Source organism: Magnolia sinica, chromosome 5 (assembly GCF_029962835.1).
Source record: "Magnolia sinica isolate HGM2019 chromosome 5, MsV1, whole genome shotgun sequence".
NCBI classification, from domain to species: Eukaryota; Viridiplantae; Streptophyta; class Magnoliopsida; order Magnoliales; family Magnoliaceae; genus Magnolia; species Magnolia sinica.
In genome coordinates this window covers 16,735,396-16,759,020 of record NC_080577.1, presented here as the reverse complement: position 1 = coordinate 16,759,020, position 23,625 = coordinate 16,735,396, and positions in this window count along the sequence as shown.

The window sequence follows — 23,625 nt, the reverse complement described above, 5'->3', positions numbered from 1 at the left end:
TGCTTGACTCACTCATTTTCATGTTTGCCCCGCTGATTTTATAGTTTGCCCTACTCATGTTTCAGTTTGCCCCGCTCATTTTCTAGTTTGCCCCGCCCATTTTCACGTTTCCCCCGCTCATTTTCATGTTTCCCCCACTGATTTTCTAGTTTCCCCCACTCATTCCATGTTTCCCCCGCTCATTTTCTAGTTTCCCCCGCTCATTTTCATGTTCCCCCGCTGATTTTCTAGTTTGCCACGCTGTTTTTTTAGTTTGCCCCGCTCATATTTCAGTTTGCCCCGTTGATTTTCTAGTTTCCCCCACTTATTTTCATGCTTGCCCCGCTAATTTTCATGGGTGATTTCGTCATGTATAAACTATATAGTTTCCTTGTTTGGATGAAACTTTTGTTTTGGAGTTTTTTGGGTCTGAATCTTTCTTTCTGCTCCCAATTGAAATAGGGTTTGAGAATACAAAAAATGACGTGTTCACAGCTTTTACTCGTAATCTTCATATGATTAATTCTATTTGATAATCTCATAATCACTTTCATGACAAACTACATAAATAATTCTGTTCTTTAATTTTCTTCATTGCTTTCACATTTTCAATTAACCGTATGATTGTGAGTTCATAATGGTTGCCTACCTATTCAAATAAACATGAAAATCAAAGCCAACAGTAAAACTTAGAAAGGAATGATATAATCGTTGACAAGATAACAAGAATACTACTCTCGGGTTTGGAGTTTATTCAACTGTGATGTATGGTTTGGTGATCCAAGCCAGTCATCTAATGGGTCCATGAACCAAAATTTTCCCTATAAGTAAATCATTCTAGTTTAGGATTCTTACTCTTGCTCGAGTGGTAGACTCTTAGGAGTTTCAACACCTGGTCAAGCATTCGAGTATCCATACCTGGTGAAATTCCACCAGTGTGAATGCATGTGTAAAGAAAAAAAAAAACATTCTAATTTAGGAAATATGCTTGTTAAATAAATAGACAAAGAAATGAATTAAACGATAGAAAAATATTTTTATATACTTATATATACATATTTACATAATTATGTATTAGAGAAAAATGTAAGGGGGAAAATTTCTTCTTGTAAAAAATAAAAAATAAAAAATAAAAAATAAAAGAGGAAAAGAGCAATACAGTCATGACTACGGTTATAATCCGTAGCCATAGGCCCAGATCTGACCCACCCCAACTCCCAGGTTCATTTTTTTTTTCCTTTCTTTCTCCCGTGTTGTAATCCCACCGATTTTTGTGGGTCCCATTATGAGGTATGTGTTACATCCAAACCATTTGTCTATTTCAAAAACTCGTATTAAGGCTTGAGATGAAAAATAAGACAGATCTAGCTATCAAGTGGACCACGCTGTAAATGGCAGTGGATAATTAAACTTCTACCATTGAGACCCATTTAGGGGTTACAGAAGTTTTGGATCATATGAAATTTGTTTTTCCTCTTCATCCAGGTCTTTGTGACCATATGAATGAACTTAGACGGGGAGTATTTCTCAAAAACATCACAGTGAGCCCCACCGAGTTCCCATCGCCCGGACCGCCTGTCAGCGCTCGTCTCTGCACGCCAGCCAGAGGAACGCAGGGGTATTTTTGTCCTCAAATTCGGTGGCCGTACGAGGAGGTCTAAGTGCGTATGTTAAGTTTGTACTGCTTCGTCAAAACCACTGGATAAAAGGTGGGGTCCACAGTCGTAAATTTCTCGCTGCAGGGCGCCCCATGATGGAATGCGGACCTGCATCACAGCAACCATGCGGGGCCTCCTTCCAACCATTGGATGCACGCATGTTAGAGATCCGGACCATTTATAGGTAGTTGGCACAGTGAGCATGGTATGTACCAAAAATAATTTTGGTCCTCGGATCTGTTAGATTAGAGAAAAATGGACGGTTAACAAAAATGTACGTGTGCGGCTCACTTGATAAGTGTGCTACCCTAGGTATTATCACATGACATGTTCATAGGGTGCACTACCTAATGAATGACCCAGATGTATTTTGCATTAGCGATCTTGTGGCAGGAAAGATGCCCCGCACGTGGAGACCCGAATGGTCTAGGACAACTTGTAAGAAGCGCGTGCAACAACAAAGTTCTGTGGGGCGCGGTGTGGTGGATCCCCGGATGCACCGAGATCGGTAGATCCCTGGATGTGGGTCCCGCCTTGATGTATGTTGCTTATATCCAGGCCGTCCATTCGTTTCGCCAGCTCATTTTAGGATATGAACCTAAAAATTCTGTAGATCAAAATCTCACGTGTATGTGTCTTTTATCCATGCCGTCTATTCGTTTGGCCAGTTCATTTCAGGGCATGAGTCTAAAAATTCAACATTCAAAATCTCAGGTGGACCACACCATATTAAAAACTTTTCATGGGCCATAAAAGTTTTGAATCAAGCTGATATTTACATGGTCCTTCTTCATCGAGGTCTTTGTAACCTTATGGTCAACAGGTTCTTGGATGGAAAATAAACATTCCGGTGGGGCGTTCAATCACCACCGTTTCCTGTGGTGCAGTCCACCTGAGAATTGGATCTGCTGTATTCCTTTTTCGTCTCATCCCTAAAAATGAGCTGTTGAAACGGATGGACGGCATGGATATAAGACACATACATCAAGGTGGGCCTCATTGTCAGGGATCCACCAAAGCCGTGCCTAATTGTGTCGGCCAAAATGATATCTGTAACATCCAAGTCGTCCACCAGTTCCGGATTGCGTCACGCACCCCCTTGAACGGCCTCGGTCCAGGCAGAGGCTATATGGGACCACCGTGATGTATGGGTTTTATCCTCACCGTACATCTATTTTGCCGGATTATTTTAGAACAAGAACATAAAAATCAGGACGTAATTTACTTTCACCTAAGCATCGGCCAATGTAAAATCAGGCATAAAACCTCAAAATTCAATCAATTTGGTCTACCTGAATTTAAGATCTTTTTTAATGTATCTTCTTCCTTGCAGAGCTCACCTGATCAACGGGCTAGATGACATATAAACCTTGATCACTTATCACATGAAGGATGCTATGATGAATGTCACCATTCCCACTGTTTCCTGTGGTGTGGCCCACCTGATTATTGGATAAACCTTAATTTTAGGTTCGGGTCCTAACGTAAGGTGCTGCAACTGATAGATAGAACGGATGTCATACATATCACCGAGGCCCACAGAAGTCGGGCGTTGCAGGCTCTTCTTAGTTCTCATTATGTGTTGTAGAAATCTGTTGTAGGGAATTCTTTCCGTCAAGTATACATATGCAATGCATACGTTACTATTACGTCATGAATTGTATTTTGTGAACGGTAAAAGCAGTATAATGGAAAATCAGAAACTGACGGGACAATGGAAATCAAGGTCCGGTTCTTTTTTGTATTTTTTTTTTCTAAGGGACCCATTTGGCTGCATCAAATTTCATGAAATGTCGTGAATAATATGTTGCACACTTCCAATTTAAGTTACTTAATGTTACCCGAGTGATGGAGGGCCTAGATCAGAAGTACATGTACAATTATGTGAGTATGCTAAAGGCTGTTCAACTCAAAAGCATTGGCTGAATTGGTTGGTACATATATTGAAGATTGATTTTTTTAAAACCTAAAGTTCTCTCGATCACCAATTGATTAATTTAATGTGGGTCGTACTCAGACGATTTGAACAGGAAAATAAGTTAGTTCTCACAAATGAGTTCTTTTTTATCTTATATTAGTGTTTATGGAATCTGCCAATTTAAAGATTTTCTATTTCACCAGTGCTTTAACGTGATAATCCTCAACAAGAGTAGAAGATTTGCATATAATAAAATAAAGTTTAGCATAAACAGATTCGATTTTTATTAATGTATCGGCCATGTTACAACCATTGTACTTTATACTCTTATTAAAGCGAGAAATAAAATAAATACCTAATGCATTTATTGGAACAAACGATCAAAATAGATGGTCAGCAGGATATATTCGAGATATGAACAATTGAATCAGAACTTAGATGAACATTAGGATTTGTTAACTTAAGGTTGTAAATATTTAATGTAATTCTAAAATCAATGTACTGCATCAGGACTCACTGGGCATTAGTAAACTAAGCTAGAAAAAGCAAAATAAATAAGAACGTAAAGTAAGCATGTAGATATATGTGTTTGGCATGAGGCTTCTAATTTGTATTTAAATTTTCTTTTTATAGCTTTCTTGAGGCAGTGAAAGCCCCTCATTAGGCTTTTGGGTCCTTTGGGATTCTTTGTGCAGGTTTTTCGAACACAAAGCTTTTTCTTATGCAAACTAATGTTTTCTTTGGAAAGAAAAAGCTCTAGACTTATTGCCTTTTCAGGTCTTCCCTCTATAATTGATCATTTGCAAAGATCTTTGTCGCCCACTAAACATCTGGCCCAATGTCGTCAAAGCTCCTTTAATGAAGAAAATTAGATCGTAGTTTGAGAAACTTGAGGGCTGATCTCTATCAAATGTGGTTATTTAACATCTCTTGATGATTCACCTTGTCAACTTTAAGGTATTAATTAATATGTATCAATCCACCTTTTTCATTTAATCATCTTAAATGGTGATGGCTAGGATTGCTGGAGAGATTCAACCCTTGATATTGATCTATCATTTGGATAGATTAAGTCTCCCATTCTTTTAATTTCGATCATTGTGAAGAATAGGTCTAGACGTAGGTTCAGCCGTTCCTCTACGATTCAGGGTTGGGACCACATCCAGCTTGGTTCATATGCTGATTTTACCTTTTGGTCTTCAGGATCATCTAAATCATTGCTAGTTTTCTAAATATGTTTGGTAAAATCTCTCATTTTAGAAGGACTGTAAAAGACAATCTCACAAATGAGATTATATTTAATTATGAGATAAGATATGCCTGCCTGATAGGTCCTTTCTAACCCAAGCACATCCATCATTTAATTGGTACACTAACCATGGCAATGTGTCACAACGATTCATCTCCTTAAAGAGTATACCGTCACAATAATGATAGAATACGTAACGCTGAAAGAAAATCGAACACAAATCTTCTTCAGATGCAAATATAATTCTGCCAGACCTAAACAAGTAGTCTCCACATGACATCTTTCAATTATTCCACCTCAATGCACCGAAAACGAGTGTAAACATATCCATGGTGCATATGATTGCACCAAGTATCAAACGCGCGCCCACCACCACAATGCAACACTTACATTTAAAAAACGGTCATGTGTAAATAACATATGTTATTATGAGACCTCGAGAGGTGTTTTTCATTGCATAGCACCACAGAGGAATCGTTTCCATTATAACAATGCGTGTGCTCCTTGAGCATAAGGTGCGTGCGAATGCCAATACTTTTACATTTCCAATCGTACGTTATCTTATAATAATAACATGCAAGCACAGACGCAGATGTGAATTAGCTGGTCGAATGATCCAAACCACTAATATGATGGGTCCCCAGGTGGTAAAAACTCCATAGTGGTTTATTTTCTTCCTTGACTGCTATTACTTGGCCATCAATTGAAGCGCTAGGATGTCATGTAGCAATGATTTGTACAAGCTAAAAAAATGGAAGCAGATTGCGAAGTATGCCACGCACCAAGTTTTGTGAGCCCCACCATGATCTATGTGTTATATCCACACCATTCATCTATTTTTCAAGACCATTTTCGACAATGGGCCCAAAAATGAGGCAGATGAAAGCTCAAGTGGATCACACCACAGATATCAATTGGGACAATGATGCTTCATTTTTGGAAGGTTGGCTTAAGTGGATCCACGCCGTCCACCATTGAAAAATTCTTGGGGGTCACAAAAGTTTTGGACAAAGCCTATATTTGTGTTTTCCCTTCATCCATGTTTGTGTGATCTTATGACCCGGTTGGATGTCAAACAAACATCAATATGGGCCTTAGAAAAGTTTCAACGGTGGAAATCATTACTCCCACGGTTTCCTGTGGCATGGTCCATTTGACCTTTGAAAATGCTTAAATTTTGGTGTCAACCCTTAAGATGAGCTGAAAAAACAGATGGACGATGTGTATAAACCACGTACATTCACGATGGGCCAACGGATTTTACTCGGTACGATAAAGCAAACCGATTTCCACGCAGTCCGCTTCCAAAAATATGAGCGAATGATAACGCGAGCGGATTTCGTGAGACAGTGCGGCCCTTACTGTGTGATTACCATGGGTGCCACCTTGATATGTGTATTATGTATCCACGCCGTCCATCCGTTTTTCCAGATCATTTTAGGTATTATCCTTAAAATGAAGGATATCCAATTATCAGGTGGACCATACCATAAGAAACAGTAGTGATTGACCATTAACGAGCCACGAGTGTTGGATCAAGATGATAATTGTTTTTTCCCTTCATCGAGGCTTATGTGACCTTATCAACGGATTAGATAGTAAATAAACACTATGGAAACATTAAAGTACCCCCTAAGAATTTTTTTATGATAGGAAAATCAATCACCACTGTTTCTGATGGTATGGTCCACCTGATAATTGAATATGCTTCATTTTTTGGATGACCCAATAAAATGATCTGTAAAAACAGATGTACGGTATGGATATATAATATATGCATTGAGGTGGGCCCCATGGTAACCCCACGGTAAGTGCCGCACCGTCTCAGGTGAGGCCGGGGTTTCACCCAATCAGCTCTCGATATTAACGGTTATTGTAATTTTTCTTGAAAATATGAAAACGGTGAAGAGTCGTGCTATCATTCTGTGGGAGAGTCACTATTGAAGAGACGTAACCATGTTCTGTGGCCCCACCATGATGTATGTTTTGTATCCACACCGTTCATCCATTTGGAGAGATCATATTAGGGCATGATCCAAAGAATGTGTCAGATCCAAATTTCGAGTGGACCCCACCACAGAAAACAGTGGGGAGAGTGACGCCCACCATTAAAAAGTTCGAAGGGCCACGAAGTTTTCGATCAACTTGATATTTGTGTTTTCCCTTCTTTCATGTCTTCATTAACATATGAACAGTTTGAATCTCAAATAAACATCATGGTGGACCTTATGAAGGTTTCAACGGTGGCCGTCACTCTCCCCTCTATTTTCTGTGGTGGGGTCCACTCCAGCCTTGGATCTTCCTCATTCTTTGAATCATGCCCTAAAATGATTTCTCCAAATGTATGGACGGTGTAGATACAACACATACATTATGGTGGACCCCCCAGAACTTGGTGACGTCACTTCAGTAGCGAGTCTCGCTACTCAACCTGTCAGTAGCTAATCCCCGTCCCATTCTGTGTACACTAGTTACAGTGTATAACTTTTTCGTGCATGGATAAATCATTTTTTGGATGTGGTTTGGTGCACCGTCAACTTGCGGGGCCCACTCATCGTCGTATACAACTGTCACCATCCGTATGTGCATGCATAAGGACGTGCGTATGTATGATGAATGCTGACGTACTCAAAGTTTTTAATTAATATGTGGGACACTATTCATTGATCTGGATTATCCATCCATTTGTAACATCAAGGACAGACCATGGTGCAAAAAATCAGGCGAAGTGGATGATCCTGATTGTTTTAATGTTGACCATTTTATTACAACCGTCCATTTTCTGCCGAAAATCCAGAAATGGGTTCACGTGGTGCGTGTATGGGGCTCTTCTCGAAGAATATCATATGGGTCACGAGTCATGGGAATGATGACTGAGGCACCAAAAATCCGAATAAAACGATGCCATTGCTCGCTTTTTTGACACACATCATTCTCAGTCCTTCATTCCATGAAGTGGCTCTGCAACTACCTATCTCCATCAAGGGGACGCGGATTGCGTCCTACCCCCGCCCGGACTGTAATCCGTCCGGGCAGGGCTCTGTGGGCCCCATTGTGATGTAAGTGTTTTATCTACGGCGTTAATCGTTTTCCTCATATCTTTTTAAGGTCTAAACCTAAAAATAAGGCAGCTATATAGCTCCATTGGAACACACCAAAGGAAGCTGCAGTGATAATGATACCCACCGTTGAAACCTTTCTAAGGGTCACTGTGATTTTTTTTTTACCATCCAACCTATTCATAAGGTCATGTCGAGGTGTATGAAGTGAAAAAAGAAAAAATATCAGCTTGATCCGAAACTTCTCCAGCTCCCAAGAAGTTTTTAATGGTGTACTTTCAATCCCCACTTTGTGGTTCACTTAAGACTTATGCCTGCCTAATGTTTTTATTATATCTTAAAATGATCAGAGGAAAACGATTAACGGCGTGGATAAAACACTTTCATCACGTTGGGCCCCACATAGCCCTACCTGGACGGATTACCGTCCGGGCGGGGGTAGGACGCAATCCGCGCCCCCATCAAGGGAGGAAATTAGGTGCGGCCCGGTCTCAAAAAACAAAGTGCGGTCCTGAACGTGGGGCCTACCTTGATGTATGTATTGTATAACCACGCTGTCCATCCGTTTTGAAAAATTATTTTAGGATATGAGCCTAAAAAGGAAGCAGATCCAAATCTCAAGGGGGGCCACACCATAGGAAAGAGTGGTGATTGAATGACCACCATTAAAAGCTTCCCAGGGCTCACGTAATGTTTATTTTCCATTTAACCTTTGATAAGGTCACACAGACGTAGATGAATGGAAAAAAATAAATATCAGATTGATCCAAAACTTTTCTGGCCCATGAGAAGTTTTTAATGACAAACAAACATCGTTGCCTGTGGTGTGGCCCACCTGAGATATGGATCTTCTTTATTTCTGGACTCATGCCCTGAAGCGATCTGAAAACGGATGGATGGAATGGATATACGTTACATAATCAAGGCGGGCCCCTCATTCAGGACCGCAGCGTGTCGAGTGTTTCCCGGGCCGCACCCAATCTATTCTCCTCAATCAAATGGCAATTGGCATATATACTACTATTCAGTCGCCATCAAAGAAGGACAACACACAGATCCCACTCTCTACGTTGTCCAAAAATCAAGCTCAGCCATACGTGTACATTCGATGTGGAAAGTTGGTCATTTTTTCTCAACTGTCCATTTACTTCGTACAAGTGTCCACCCACCTGATAATTTGATTACGCTGATTTTCGAGGAAGGCATCTAAATCTTGGGACTACCCTACTAAAAGGACTGGATCTGGAAAAGGTGGGCCACACCAGACTGCGTCAAGCCCGTGAGAACTATAACTTGTTTTAAACCATCCATTTATCTGTGTGTTTTTACTCTTCTTCTTTTTTTTCATACACATAGAGATATTGCATCGAAAAAAGAGCATCTTTCCCGTTTCCTTCCATCCAAAAGAAGAAAAAGAAACAACGTACTATCAGGCTTGCTGGACCTCACTTGCGTCCAGCACCTCATCAATCGTAACACGTGGAATACATGAAAACCAATTTTGGACCGTCCAATTGGTCGTACATATTGTGGATGGAGCATCTTCTGAAAACCGTAACGATAAGGCAATCTTAACCAACCAATTCTGCCTGCTGATTTTGGACCTCTGACCATTTTTTAACCGTCCATTCGATCGCTCCTGATCGGATAACCCTGATCATCCGATTAGCGTGTTTTGAGGGAAAATTCCACCCATGATTTTGACCGTCCGGATCGGCATACATGTATGCCATGTGTGTTATGGCCCACTTACATAAGCTTCCGTGCCATGGGCGTTTTGCATTTGGACGAATAGTCGTAGCAGATATTAGGAGGGCCTCCCTTTTTGTAAGAGATCTTGACCAGAACCATTCACCTGGTGGGCCATATCATGATTAGGATGCAATCCAAGGATCTTTAATCGGTATACTTTTGTCCATTGAACGTAATCCATTTTGTATACTAATGTTGTAAAGATCTCTGATCCGATGGTTAGGATCTTGTGAAACTGGTGTGCTGTTTGGGCTACAGTACATGAAAGGAATGGCCCACTGCTACATTCCAAAAACTCATCCATTTATGCCACGTGTAAGGGGACCGATTACTAAACGTTATCCACCAAGTAAAAGAGATTGACCACTTGATTTGCATACCTTCTTTTTTTTTTTAATCTTTTTGGGAACTGTACCAGTGAAAATTGTGCCTTTTGAATTCCAAAAATGGAACTTGGGTATTAATAACCAATAATTTTTAAGGGTAAATGATCACATACGTCGGGAAGTATGTGAGTTCTCGTCCGCCCGTTCCCGCACTTACGATCTTCTGTAGGGCCCAATGTAATATATGAATGGGATCCAATCTGTGAATCAGATAAGCTGCCTTGTGTCCCCCGTCCATCCCAAAAATTAGGCTGACTGAAAGCTCAGGTGAGTCACACCACATGGAACAGAGTATAATCACGACTAAAACCTCTAAAATCATGTGGTGCGGCCAACCAGAGTAATGGAATGGACCTGGTTTTTTCTCATTCCTACATCCTCACGGGACGTGGCTGATGGGTGGATTTGATGGTGTAAGAAAAATATTTTGGGCCCCACACAATCTGAAACCTTCTACGGTTGGCATCCTCCACCCCATTACTCCACGTCGTAGTCTCTAATGTGGAGGTGTACACGAGTCTACACGAGTCGAACCGACTCGGCTGGGCCATTTGCTGACCCCAGCTCAAACTTGGCTTGACTCGGTCCTTGAACCTGATTGGCCAGCCTGGCTCGGTTCAGTCAGTAGCTCGACTTAACTCAAAAGATTTCTAGCCCAATAAAACTGGCTCAACTAGGCTGAAAACAGTTTCTATCCAAGCCTAGTCTAGCTTCTCTAAGCCGATTCGAGGGAGCTAACTCGACTCACGTACACCTCTAAATATGTCCCATGTACGTTTTTATTAGTTCGATTTTTGTTCTCTGGGCCTAGCATGACGGCCTCAACTGATGAACGGTTTGGATGGAAAAGAAAATCACAATGAAACCCACACAGCTACAACGTCGGTAGGGCGCGGATTGGGTACTACCTACACCAGGACCAAGCTTGAGACGGACGGCTTGTCAGGGGCTCCGTGAGCCCATAGTTATGTATATATTTTATCAATGCCGTCTATCTGTTTTGATGTATCATTTTAGGATATAAGCCCTAAAATGATGTAGATCAAAGGCTTGAGTGGATCACCACATGAAGCAGTGGGGATTGAACTCCTACGTTGAAATTTTCCTAGGGCCCACCGTCATATTAATTTTCCATCCAACCTGTTCTTAATGTCAGGTAGACCCGTATGAAGGGTAAATATAAATATGAGCTTGATCCAAAACCTCCGTGACGGCCAAGAAATTTTCAATGTAAGGCTTTTAATCCCCACTGCTTCCTACGGTGTGGTCCACTTTAGCTTTCCATCTGCCTCTTTTTATGAATAATGTCCTAAATTAATCTGTCAAAATAAATGAACGGTGTGGATGAAACATATAAATCACAGTGGGCCTCACAAAGCCCCTGACAGGCCCGTACGTCTCTAGCTAGGTCCTGGTGGCGACTCCAACTAGTTTGAAAGTATCACAATATATATATCCCTTCTCGCACGTAGTCATGTGCTAATTGCAAGGACGAGATGGCTGGTGGCCGTACATGTGAGAATGGTAGAACAAGGTCAAAGTAGCTTTTTAACCGTGAGTCCGTCAGAAGTGTTACAAAGGATATGGTGAGACTTACCTATCGTCGTGGACCACTATACCCTATTTCTCTTAAATCATGATGATTTTATGGAACGTATACAGCTTTATTGATCCGTCCCTATCGGAATATATGCTGATGTGAGGTGTGGGACCATGTCATCCTCACTAGACACATGAGGCCATCATAGCCTTTTCGTATATGGCTGTTGGCATGTCACATATTGTTCCAACAGCCATGTCCATGGAATCATGACTAGAGCTATATTTCGGTTGAAATAGAAATGATGAGAGGAAATTAATCATGTCCATTATTTATTTATTTATTTATGTATGTGGTGGACCGATCATGGTATGGGCAAAACACGTGAAGAAGATCCGTGCCATTGGTCAGGTGGGATATGTTGTGAATATGTTATAAACCAAAAATAATATATGTCTATTAATTAGGTAAGTCGAACTTTAACAAGATAAATGGAGAGCTAGGAACAAAAGTCCAACGTCTCTAATACCATGGGCGGGTCATTTAATGAGTGTACTACCCTTGATATTTGGCAAATCATTCACCGTGTCTCCACTATCTGACAAATGACTAGGATCTCTGACACATGTTAAAGTTAGTATGTCCTAGTAGATAGTTATTTAGACATATATTAAAATTGTGCACATATATATATATATATATATATATATATATATATATATATATATCTGTGTGTGTGTGTGGAAAAGGTACTATGCGCTCGACCTCATGATAAGCTTCCGTGAGGTTCAGCTGTGTGGGCCCCACCGTGATGCGTGTCGAACATCAACACCATGCATTTGATGGGTCCCCTCTAAATTATGGAATATCCCAAAAATCAGCTGTATATGGAACTCAGGTGGGCCACACCATCTAAAATCATGTGAAGACATGCCAAAAACATATAAAAGCACTTGGTGGGGCCCACCTGAGTTTTGAATGCTGCTTAAACTTGGTCTGAACCCTCATCCAAGTGGGAGACACATAATGGATGGGCTGGATTTGCAAACCACATCTCGGTGGGCCCAAAAAATGATTATGAATATTTTAATGGTACACGGCCCCTCCCTACTTCTGTATGTGGTGTGGCCCACACAAGTCACGGATTGACTTGATTTTTGAGACCTAGACCCACGATGGAATGGTGCATCTGACTAATGGGGTAGATGTTCGAAACGCATCACGGTGGGGCCCACACAACTCAACCTCATGGGATGGTCTTGTGAGGTGGAGCGCATAGTACCTTTTCCCACATATATATATATATATATATATATATATATATATATATATATATATATATATATATATATATATTCATTAGATTAAAATGATATTTTTTGATGACCCAATAAGATGTTATTTAAATATATATTGAAATTATGATCCATATTCATTAGATTATATTGATATTTTTCATTAATGTTTGATTTGAAATGTATGGATGTCATTGTTTTATGATAATAGACTTAGATAAATATTCAGATTATTTATCATGATAAGATGTGAGTAATATACATGGGTTAAAGGCTTAGTCTACTTATCGCCCCATGTATATACCTTGTAAGTATGCATATTAGGAGCAATGCACATTAAAGTATGTATACATATGAGATGTACGTTTGCGTTTATTTATGAAATGATCAAGATGGGTATTTATATATACAAATTTGTTAAAAGGCTCCTTACTTAGATCATTTAAGTCCATGGATCATTAGTTGATTAGTTGATCAAACATGATGTTTATATACATGAGGAATGGCTAATCATTCATGATGTGTTAATTGAGCTGCATATGCTACGATACTAATTATATACAAAGGACTAATAAGTTTTAATCTAGTTTTTATATGAGTATGCTAATCTCGTAGGTGACTTTAATGTGTTTAATCAAAAGCATGATGGAAAAGCAGTCAAATCCAGATAAGGTTACGTAGATGAGTTAGGGGAAGATTGCATATGATCGTACAGTAGTTGTGATACATCAGAGACTTAGATATCTAAGTGACCAAATTGAATTAATGTTCAGATTTATCATAAATTTTTTAAATATTCATATATTAATAGGTTTTAATTGATTATGTTTATAAGGATAAAAATACATTATATCTAAAAAACTAAATAAATGTGCATCATGATATAAGCATTAGAACAGCCTCAAAAGTTTCACATTGGATCTACTTAATCAGGGAGTGTAGATGAGCCTGATAATTTAACAAACCCTGTTTTTTTAATATCGTGATAATTTCGCTTTGGTTGAAAGTCGATATCTCTAGTAAGCTTTTTCTCACGCTCTTTGTAATTTGTTTCCTTGAAATGAAGAAGACAATTATGTTATTATTATTTTTATTTTTTTAAAAGCTTATTTTATAGTGCTTTCACTTTTAACATGTTCAGCTCCTTCATACCTGATGGAATCATGACCACTTTTTTTTTTCTCAACAAAGAAAGATATGATAGATGTACCTAATCCAATCATGACCCTTCATTTGTATAAAGGTAAGATATATTGATATACCTGATCAAATCACGACCCTTTACTTGTCTCAACAAATAAAGGTGAGATGATCGGATCATGACCCTTTATCTGTTCACTAAAAAAGGTAAGATATCAGGGTGTGGAGGTAATGTAACCTTACGATGAAAATGACATAAGATTTTTGTTGGTTAGAGCCGTTAAGACTAACATTTTCTCAATCCGTTAACGCTTTGGTGAATCGTGTTTTTCTCTTCTTGCCAACTAGAACCAGATTCACACCGACCATCAGGTGAGTTCTAACTCGGATGGGACATGTGACTATGTGAGGGCATATACTGAAAAGAAAAATAGAGTAGACAATCCCGTCCGTCCGTCCGATAGAGAACTCTTGGGAAAGAAAAGGAATAGATGTAAAAACATAAAGGCAATGGTAATTCCCTTTACCATCAATATCTTTCGTAAGAATTCCTCCAGTGCAAGGGTTGGAATTTTCCAATCAGTGTGATGACACGGCCCATCCAAGTTAGGTCCTTTTGGAATATTGGTTTAGATCCGGTAATCATTTGCCATGTTTATGAAGATAGGAAAAGAAAAGGTATTTCGCGTTAATCTGTCCAAGATTCTCACCACGGGGCGCGGATTAGATATTGACAGGTTGAGTAGGGAGACTCCCCACGGAAGTGACGTCACCAAGTTTAGGGCCCCACCATTTGAAGAGATCATTTTGGTGAATTAGACGTAGAATGTAGAATGAGTCATATCCAAATCTATAATACACCCCACCACAGAAAATAGTAGAGAGATTGACGCCCGCAATTGAAACCCTCTAAGGTCCACCATAATGTTTATTTGAAATCCAACCTGTTAATAAGTTAGCAAAGACATGAAAGAAGGGACAACATAAATATGGCTTGATCGAAGACTTTTGTGACCCTTAGAAGTTTTTAATGGTGGGTGCTACTCTTCCTGCTGTTTTCTGTGGTGGGGTCTACTCTAACTTTGGATCTGACTCTTTCTTTGGATAATGTGCTAAAATGATCTCTCCAAATGGACCGACGGTGTGGATACCAAACATAAATTATGGTGGGCCCACAGAACTCGGTGACGTCACTTCAGTAGCAAGTCTAGCTACTCAACCTGTCAGTAGCTAATCCGCGTCCTCACGGTTATGGTTATACGCTCAAAAAAATTAGCCAATCTAATCACCATGTGAGCCATCACAGAGAATAATGAATAAACCGACCAATATTCTCCAAATTCAGCTGGTGGGGCCCACCATATAATCATGGTGGCGTTGAATGCCATGAACATTCAATGTGGGCCCACTGGTTGAATTTGGAGTTTCTTGGGTAGTCGAACATTAATTGACATGGTGTGACCCACAGAATGCCTGGACACTGGGTAGGCTGGGTGTTGTTTCCCATGGTTTCTAGATAAAATTTCCCTGTGCACGTGTGTGCATGCGTGTGAAAGAATGTTGATGTAAGAGTTTGTTTGAAGGATAATCATCTGGGTGTAAGTGAAAAACAAAGGCTGAGATTTCTTTTTAACAACCTCCAATTAAAAAAAGAATGAACTTGATTGTTATCACCTGTACTTGTAGAACAAAGCTACCGGCTTATTTTATTTTTTTCCGAACCCAAATGGGGTAAATCAAGAGAACCACTCCATACGCTCCATGATTTTAGTAATTATTGTGAATCTTTTTATTTTTTATCTTATTTTTTAATTTTCTTTATATGGAGAAGATCATGGGATGAATGATAGGTTACGAGTGGAGCCCGCAGGTGGGTCACAGATCATGGGATTCTCAAACGAGCTGGACTGAACAATCCTAGACCATGTAGCAGTGACCCGCAAATAATTAAGAATTAGATCCAACAACAATCTACATGGGATGGAAAGAGACCAATATTGTATGGCTACGAACTTCCAATCAAGTGAACTTTTGGGGAATCCTGATCGTCGCTTGGGGCCCACCTGATAAACAATCTGAAATGGTCCACTAGTTCAAACATGGCTTATAAACACTACAATCAATCCCACGTTCTTCAAACTGAGTATGTCCTCAGCGTATATATATTAGCTTTTGAGTGACACATGGTATGACCATTTATCGATCCAGACCATTCACTTTTTCATACCAGTAATGGAGCAAGCTAACCAGTCGGATGATCCTAACCATTATAATTTTGAGCCATTATTGAAAAAAAAAAAAAAAATCCATTTTTTTACAGTCTATAAAGCTGATGGTAGCATTATCAAACCAAAATGATTCTTTGGAACCATAAGCGGACGCGGATTAACTACTGATATTGTAAGTAGCAAATGTCTATGTCCCTACTGGAATGACATCATCAGGTTCTGTGGGTCCTACCATGATGTATGTGTTACATCCACACTGTCCATCCATTTGGAATGATCATTTTAGGATATGAGCCAACAAATGAGGCAGATCCAAATCTCAAGTGGAACCCACCAGAAAAAAACATGTAAGTATTGAACGCCTACCATTAAAAATATCTTAGGGGCTACATAAGTTTTAGATCTAGTCGATATTTTTGTTTTCCCTTTATCCATGTCTGTGTTAACTTATGAACAGGTTAGATCTTAAATAAACATCATGGTGGGCCATAGGAAGGTTTCAACGGTAGTTGTCAATGTCCCCACTGTTTTCTGTGGTATGGTCCACTTGAGCTTTGAATCTGCCTCATTCTTTTACTCATTCCCTGAAATGATCTCTCCAAATGAATGGACAGTGGGGATACAACACATACATTATGGTGGGGCCCACATACCCCGTGACGTCACTTCAGTATCAAAATTTGCTACTCAACCCGTCAGTAGCTAATCCGCAACCATCATAAGCAATTCATGATGATGGGACCTATTGAACAGATGTTTCAAAAATGATAAATTCGTTTATTTTATTCCCTCCTCGATTTTGACAGTCTATTTCATGCCACTTAGATCAGCATTTTTTTAAAAAAAATTTTAATCATGGGTTGTCCCTTATATAAATGAAGGGTGTAGATCTCGGCCACGTCACGTCACTTAGCATTCTCGCGCGGAAGCGGATTGCGTACTGAGTAGCTCAGTACCATTAGCGCACTGAGTAAACCCTGTGGGGTCCACCGTTATTTTTTTATTTTATCCGCTCTGTTACTAAATTTTAACAGATAATTTTAAGCCTTGACCCCAAAATGGAAGGATATAAAAATCTCAAGTGGACCACACCACGGGAAAAAGTGAGTTTGAACCTCTACCATTGAAAAATTCACAGAGGCCACAAAAGTTTTGTATCAAGCTGATGTTTGTGTTTTCTCTTCATCCATGTCTTTTTTATATTAAGAACTGGTTGGATGATTGATAAACATCACTGTGAGTCCTATGAAGGTTTCAATGGTGGAAATCATTATTCCATATTGTTTGTGTGGTATGGTCCTCTCAAGCTTTGGATTGACTTAAAATTTTGGATCAACCCCTAAAATTAGTGGGGAAAAATGGATGGACAATGTGGATAAACCACATACATTCATGGTGGGCCCAACTAAGTTTACTTACTACAATAAAAGCGTACTCAATAACTCAATAGGCACACCTACGAGCCATGAGTTATCTAATACTATGGCGGAGTATCATGGTTGATATGCACATGTGTTATGGTTGATATGCACATGTGTTAACTGAGGGGAGACCAAAAATAACATTTTAATGGTTAAATATAGGGCTGAAAGTTTGGCGGGTTCAACCCGACGGACCCGTGACCGACCTAACATTAAGTTAGGCTTGGGCAAGATGTATCGGGTTTGGTCTTAGGCTTGGGTCATACAAACGCCGACCTGATAAAACTTGGGTTGGGCTCAGGTTGAGGTCTCGGGTTGCCCAATCTAACCCGAACCTAATCAATATATAAGTTCCTTATAAATTAATTATATTTGAGTGCAGATCATTTGTGTTAAACGCACGGGAAATTCCAATACTATCGGGTTTCATTGGTCCGGGTCATTTTCGATGACTCAAGCTAATAAGACACACCGGATTTCTCTCTTCCAAATAGATTGCTTGATACACAATACGACTTTTAAAGGAATAGTTATCGTATATTTTAGCTTGTTTGTTTAGAAAAAATGTTCTTTACAATAAATAACTACATATATAATTAATAAAATTATAGGTATCAAAAATAAAACTTATATTGAAAATATAATAGACTAATGTAATAATGAAAATATTAGCATATATCTACTTGACCAACCCATCCAACCTGACCGGAACCGCTTGGGTTGGGCTTGGGTTGAGAATTCCTAACCTAAGGTTGAGTTGGGTTGAGTTATGGTCGAGGTACAGGAACCTTGGGTTGGGCACCAACCCAACCCGCCCGACTTTCAGCCCTAGTTATATAGCTCCGGTACATCGGGAAATGGATCAGCTACTCACCCTACCACTAGGCAATGGCTAGTGGTCGGTGCTCTATGGGCCTCACCATGTTGTATTTGTTTCATCCATGCCATCCACCCATTCTTCTAGATCATTTTATGTTATTATGCCAAAAATGAGATTGATCCAAATCTCAAGTGGACCGCACAGTGTTGATTGAATACTCACTATTAAAACTTCTTGGGGCCAAAAAATTTTTGGACGAAGCTTATATATATATCCTCCAGGTCTTCATGACCTAATTAATTAGATGTCGTATAACCATTACACTGGGCCGAGGAGATTTATAATGGTGGTCATTCACTCACTACTGTTTTCCCATGGCGTGGTCCGGGTGATATTTAGATCAACCTAATTTTTGGGATCAAGCACTAAAATTATCTTTCAAAATGGATGGACGGCGTGGATAAAACACATACATCTTGGTAGTGTCCTCATAGCACCGACCACTAGCAACATGGTTAGTGGCAGCGCCACTAGCCAAACCGCGTCCAGTACATCATATCAATAACCACGCACAGAACCACTGTACGCATGGCATGCAGATTATTCACTCACAAAATCCACGTCATAAACAACTGATGAGGCAAAAAGCTCATCCATCAAGAATCCTCACTGTCCATCGAGGATGGGCCATGTAGTAAACAAGCTCATGGCTGTTGAATCCTCACCGTCCGTAAAGGGACAGGATTTGGAAATCTGTTTCACGTGGTTATGACGCGAATACGGAATATGATCCACCCTACACTGGCAGACAAAGGGTAAAGTGGTGTCGGCTTCGATACGTCTACATCGAACAGCTGAGATTTCGCATATTGTTTAAAAAGCAAACTGGTGAGTGATTTTATTGCAATGTGGCCCACCGGAAGAGTGAACTTTTCCAATTCCTTTTGCTGCTTCCAGACAGTGTCATTATCATCCGATCAACAGTCCATATTGCTGATCAGTGGGCCCCACATACAAAAGTAAATAAGCCACTCAATGGTTCGTATAAAATCTTATGTGCATTGTGTTGGTCAACAGCTCTATCGGACACAATGGATTTCAGTATCCATCATCACGTATCATTGTCCATTGAGGCAAAATCAAACTAATCAGTTGATCCCGATTACCACTATGCCAAATGACACAGATTAGATAATCCTAACCATCAATTTGGTTACCCATGAAATAGATGGTCAAGATCAATTAATAATTACAAACATGAACTATCAACTAGGATCGTCCATCCAATGGCCCATACATTCGATTGTTTGCGTTATATTTCCTGTGTCTCTCAAAAGTAGGGGTGTACATCGAGTCAAACCGAGTCGAGCCGGCCTATGCTCGAGTCGAACCGAATCGAGCTGGCCTCTGCTTGGCTCGATCCTCGAGCCTGACTGGCCAGCTCAGCTTGGTTCGATCAATAGCTCGGGTTGGCTCAAGCTGAGTTCGAGCCGAGTTCGCCATTGAGGCATTTCCACAAATACTTGGACTATCACCTTTAAAACCCATCTGTATGTGAAACAGAAGCAATAATTTTACAGGTATTTTATCAAACACTTTCTAAGCAACATAAAAACCAAGCAAAAAAAAGGAATTTGTTTCAAGTACATACCTTCCTTGCCACCGGCCACACTTCGTTGAGTCATTTTATCAAATACTTGGTGAGCAACATCAATGGCAAAGTAACCGAGTCACCGAACTGGTACGATCCGAGTTCTATTCAAGCTGAATTTGAGCTGGATTCGATTTGAGTCAAATCGAGCTCGACTCGAACTCATTTTCGAGCTCAAAAAATCAACTTGAACTTAGCTTCAAACCGAGTTGGGGCCTGCTCGAACTCATTTTCGAGCTTAAAAAATCAACTCGACTCGGCTCGAACTCAGCTTCAACCAAGTTGAATCAAGCTATTTTGAGTCTTGTCGAGCAAGCTAACCGAGCTAGCTTGGTTTGTGTACACCCCTACTCAAAAGGATGCTCTAGATGATAGAAACATAGTTCTCTTTCAATTTATGAAGGGGAATGAATTAGCTTTCTTTCAAACGCGCTAAAAGGTTTATTACTAATCGAGCCATCACTTTCATAGGGCCAAGCTCGCTGGGAGTTGCAGGGTGGGAGTGCTCCCTTACTTCGAGCCCAAAGGGCAATTTCATTATTTTATATGGAATTTTGACTTAAATCTTAGTTTGTTCAGGTAATATATATTATGTCGTGAGAGAATGAGAGTTGTTATTGTATTGAGAGTTGTTTCTTTGTTTTTTTGACTTTGAGAATAATGGATTAATGTGAATCTGTGGACGTACCAAAAGGGAACTACGTTAACCTCTATATTGTAGTTTGCCTTTTTTCTATTTTCTTTTGATTCTGATATTATCATGTATGTGGTCGATAAGGAATCTTTCTCTTAACGTGGATGTTGGATCCATAAGGGCAGCGGTTTGCACTCATGTGAGTGAGCCTTTTGAGGTTTTTGTTGGTGTAATTAAGAAGGGTGTTATATCTAACCAGAGTCACTATTAGTTAACTAATTTCATCCTACAATCGACTAGACGCTGTAGAAACTTTAGGATAGAGAATCCGAAAGTTCTCTGCCATAAAACGATTCATTAATATGCGATTGAAGATTTTGAGTAAGAGACCACAGTTACAAAGAGAGAAGGGTTAGGCACCTACTCTGACCACACAGGATCAAACGAACTTATGAAGGATCAGGGTTAGTTCTCGCGTATTAATATGCAAAGTGTGTGTTATGCCCTATTAGATGTAGTGCCTGTGAGAAGTTATAGCCTAGACTAGATAAATGTGCATTAACTCTCTCACTTGCCAAAGCGATAGCCAACTGGTTAAAGTTTCTGATGTACAAGATCAATTAACTCGACAAGCCATAAGGCATATGTTTAAACAGGTTGGGTGTTGAGTGCTATGTATGCAAAACTGAGTATATGATGTTATGTCTTCAATGATAAGTGCGTGTAATGCAATGTTAGATATAATGCCTACAACAAGCTGTAGCCTAGGCTGAATAAATTTGTGTTAACTCTCCCACTTGTTAAAGCAATAACCAACTAGTCCAAGTTTTTTATAGTAAATTTTGATTAACTCAGCAAGCTACAAAACATATATTTGAACTAATTGGGTGTGCAGTGTTATGAATGTGATGCTATGATAGGATAAGTAAGAGGTTTAAGAAGGGAATAAGTGTTCCATGATGCTTATGCAGAGATGGATATAGCTTATTAAAAGTTAGATGGTAGGATGAACAGTAGTATTGTAAGGATTAGGTCAAGTGGCTTGGATTAGGTCTTGGGCGGCTCAAGATGCTAGGGATCTGGCCGGGTTGGGCTAGACTTAGGTTGGACTCTTTCCCGCTACTCTCACTCTCCTTGGGGGAGGGATGTGATGGTTTAGGGGAGGGGGGTTCCTTCTTAAATGGAGGGGTTTTAGAAATGAGGTGTGTTGAAATAAGAAAGGAATGGGCCATTTATAGTTGTCAAACCCGATTTTCTTATAATTCTTGATAAGTTCAGGGTTTGAAGAGGGTTGTATGGCTTGGTTTTGAGGTTGTCACATGCTAAGACCCCAATGATTGGATTGGGTGGCATAGATCATAATTTTGGTGTAACGGAGGGGTATCAGAGTCTTTTCAGCTTTTCATATGATCAAACCTTGCACTAGAGAACCTCATATGCATTGCACCTCTCCCTGTCAAGGTAGGAGAGCTACCGGGAGAACCTTATATGCCTCTCCCTATCAAGGTAGCTAGGAGAGCCACCAAGAGAACCTTATATGTGTTGTACCCCTACATGTGTGGATGCTCTGCTTTCTATGGTGTTGGGTTGCTGGTGCTCTGAATTTTGAATCGGCTTTGGGTATATGGGCTTGGTTTTGGGTAGGTTTTGGATTTGATTTGACTGGTGAGTTGATTAGTATTGTCATGTAGTTGGGTCTTGACTCGATTATAAGGTTTTGGTTTAGGTTTGGTTAGGGTTAATTGGGTTGGCTAGATTGAGTTTAGCTGGGATTTAGTGTTAGGCTTGGGTTAGGTGGAGTTGACTGGATTGAGTTTAGCTGGGATTTAGGGTTACATTTAGGTTTTAGTGAAGTTGACTCAGTCCAACTTAATTAGCTTATCGGCTTAAGGCGGGGTGTCCACACCAACACATGGTTCAAATTGCGTAGACTCAAATCAATTTTCAACTAAGCCGGGTCAACTCAACTCAACTCATCGTATCAACTAGGTTGGGTCAATAAGGCAGCTTTACTGGATATTTAATAGGGAATTTTACAAAAAAAAAAAAAAAAAAAACCCACCAAATTAACATGAAATTTACATTCCGGTACCTTTTTAAAAATGTTTTAAAAAAACTACCACATCAATTAATATAATTATCATTCCAAGACCTTCCATTACATTTACTTAACAGCCCATTGACTGAGCATAAGAGCAAACAGGTTAGGTACTTGGATGGGTCCCACCGCTGTATTTATGTATAATCACCCTTAAATCACCCCCACGGTATGGAGGTGGTTAAATATCTTGAGATTTCAAGACATCTTGGAAAACAGAATGCACCGTGAAAAATAAATAAATTATATTGTATAATTGGATAAATGGATAAATATAAAACAATAAACACCGAAGGTATGGAGCTACTTAAAATGATTAATTCTTTTGGTGGAGGTTACCTGTTCAACTGCCACTTACCTCCTTTTATATTTTATTCATAAAATAGCACTCGATCTGCTAAGTGCCAAACATATCATAACATTTATTTAAAGGAGTTGAGAAAATATTAGTATTGTGCTCAACCAATTTACAGTCTACTATTTGCTCAACTACATTGAAAGTTTGTGATCTTATCTAAAACTTGTATCCAAATTAATTCAATCCTTTTATCAATTATTTATGGCCATCCGCCCTTGTTTCAATTTCCATACTAACCAAGCGACGGACCATAAGATCTCAATGGTCAGAATTATCATCAAGTGCAATTAAAATATTTTAATAGTTATAACAAATGCCTGACTATTGAAAACATTTGTAAAACTATTTAAAACCTTTTTTTATTGTCAAGGCTAGCAAGCAAATCAAGTGGTCTAATACAGCAGATCTCAACTATAAGAATATCCCTTGATAACTTATA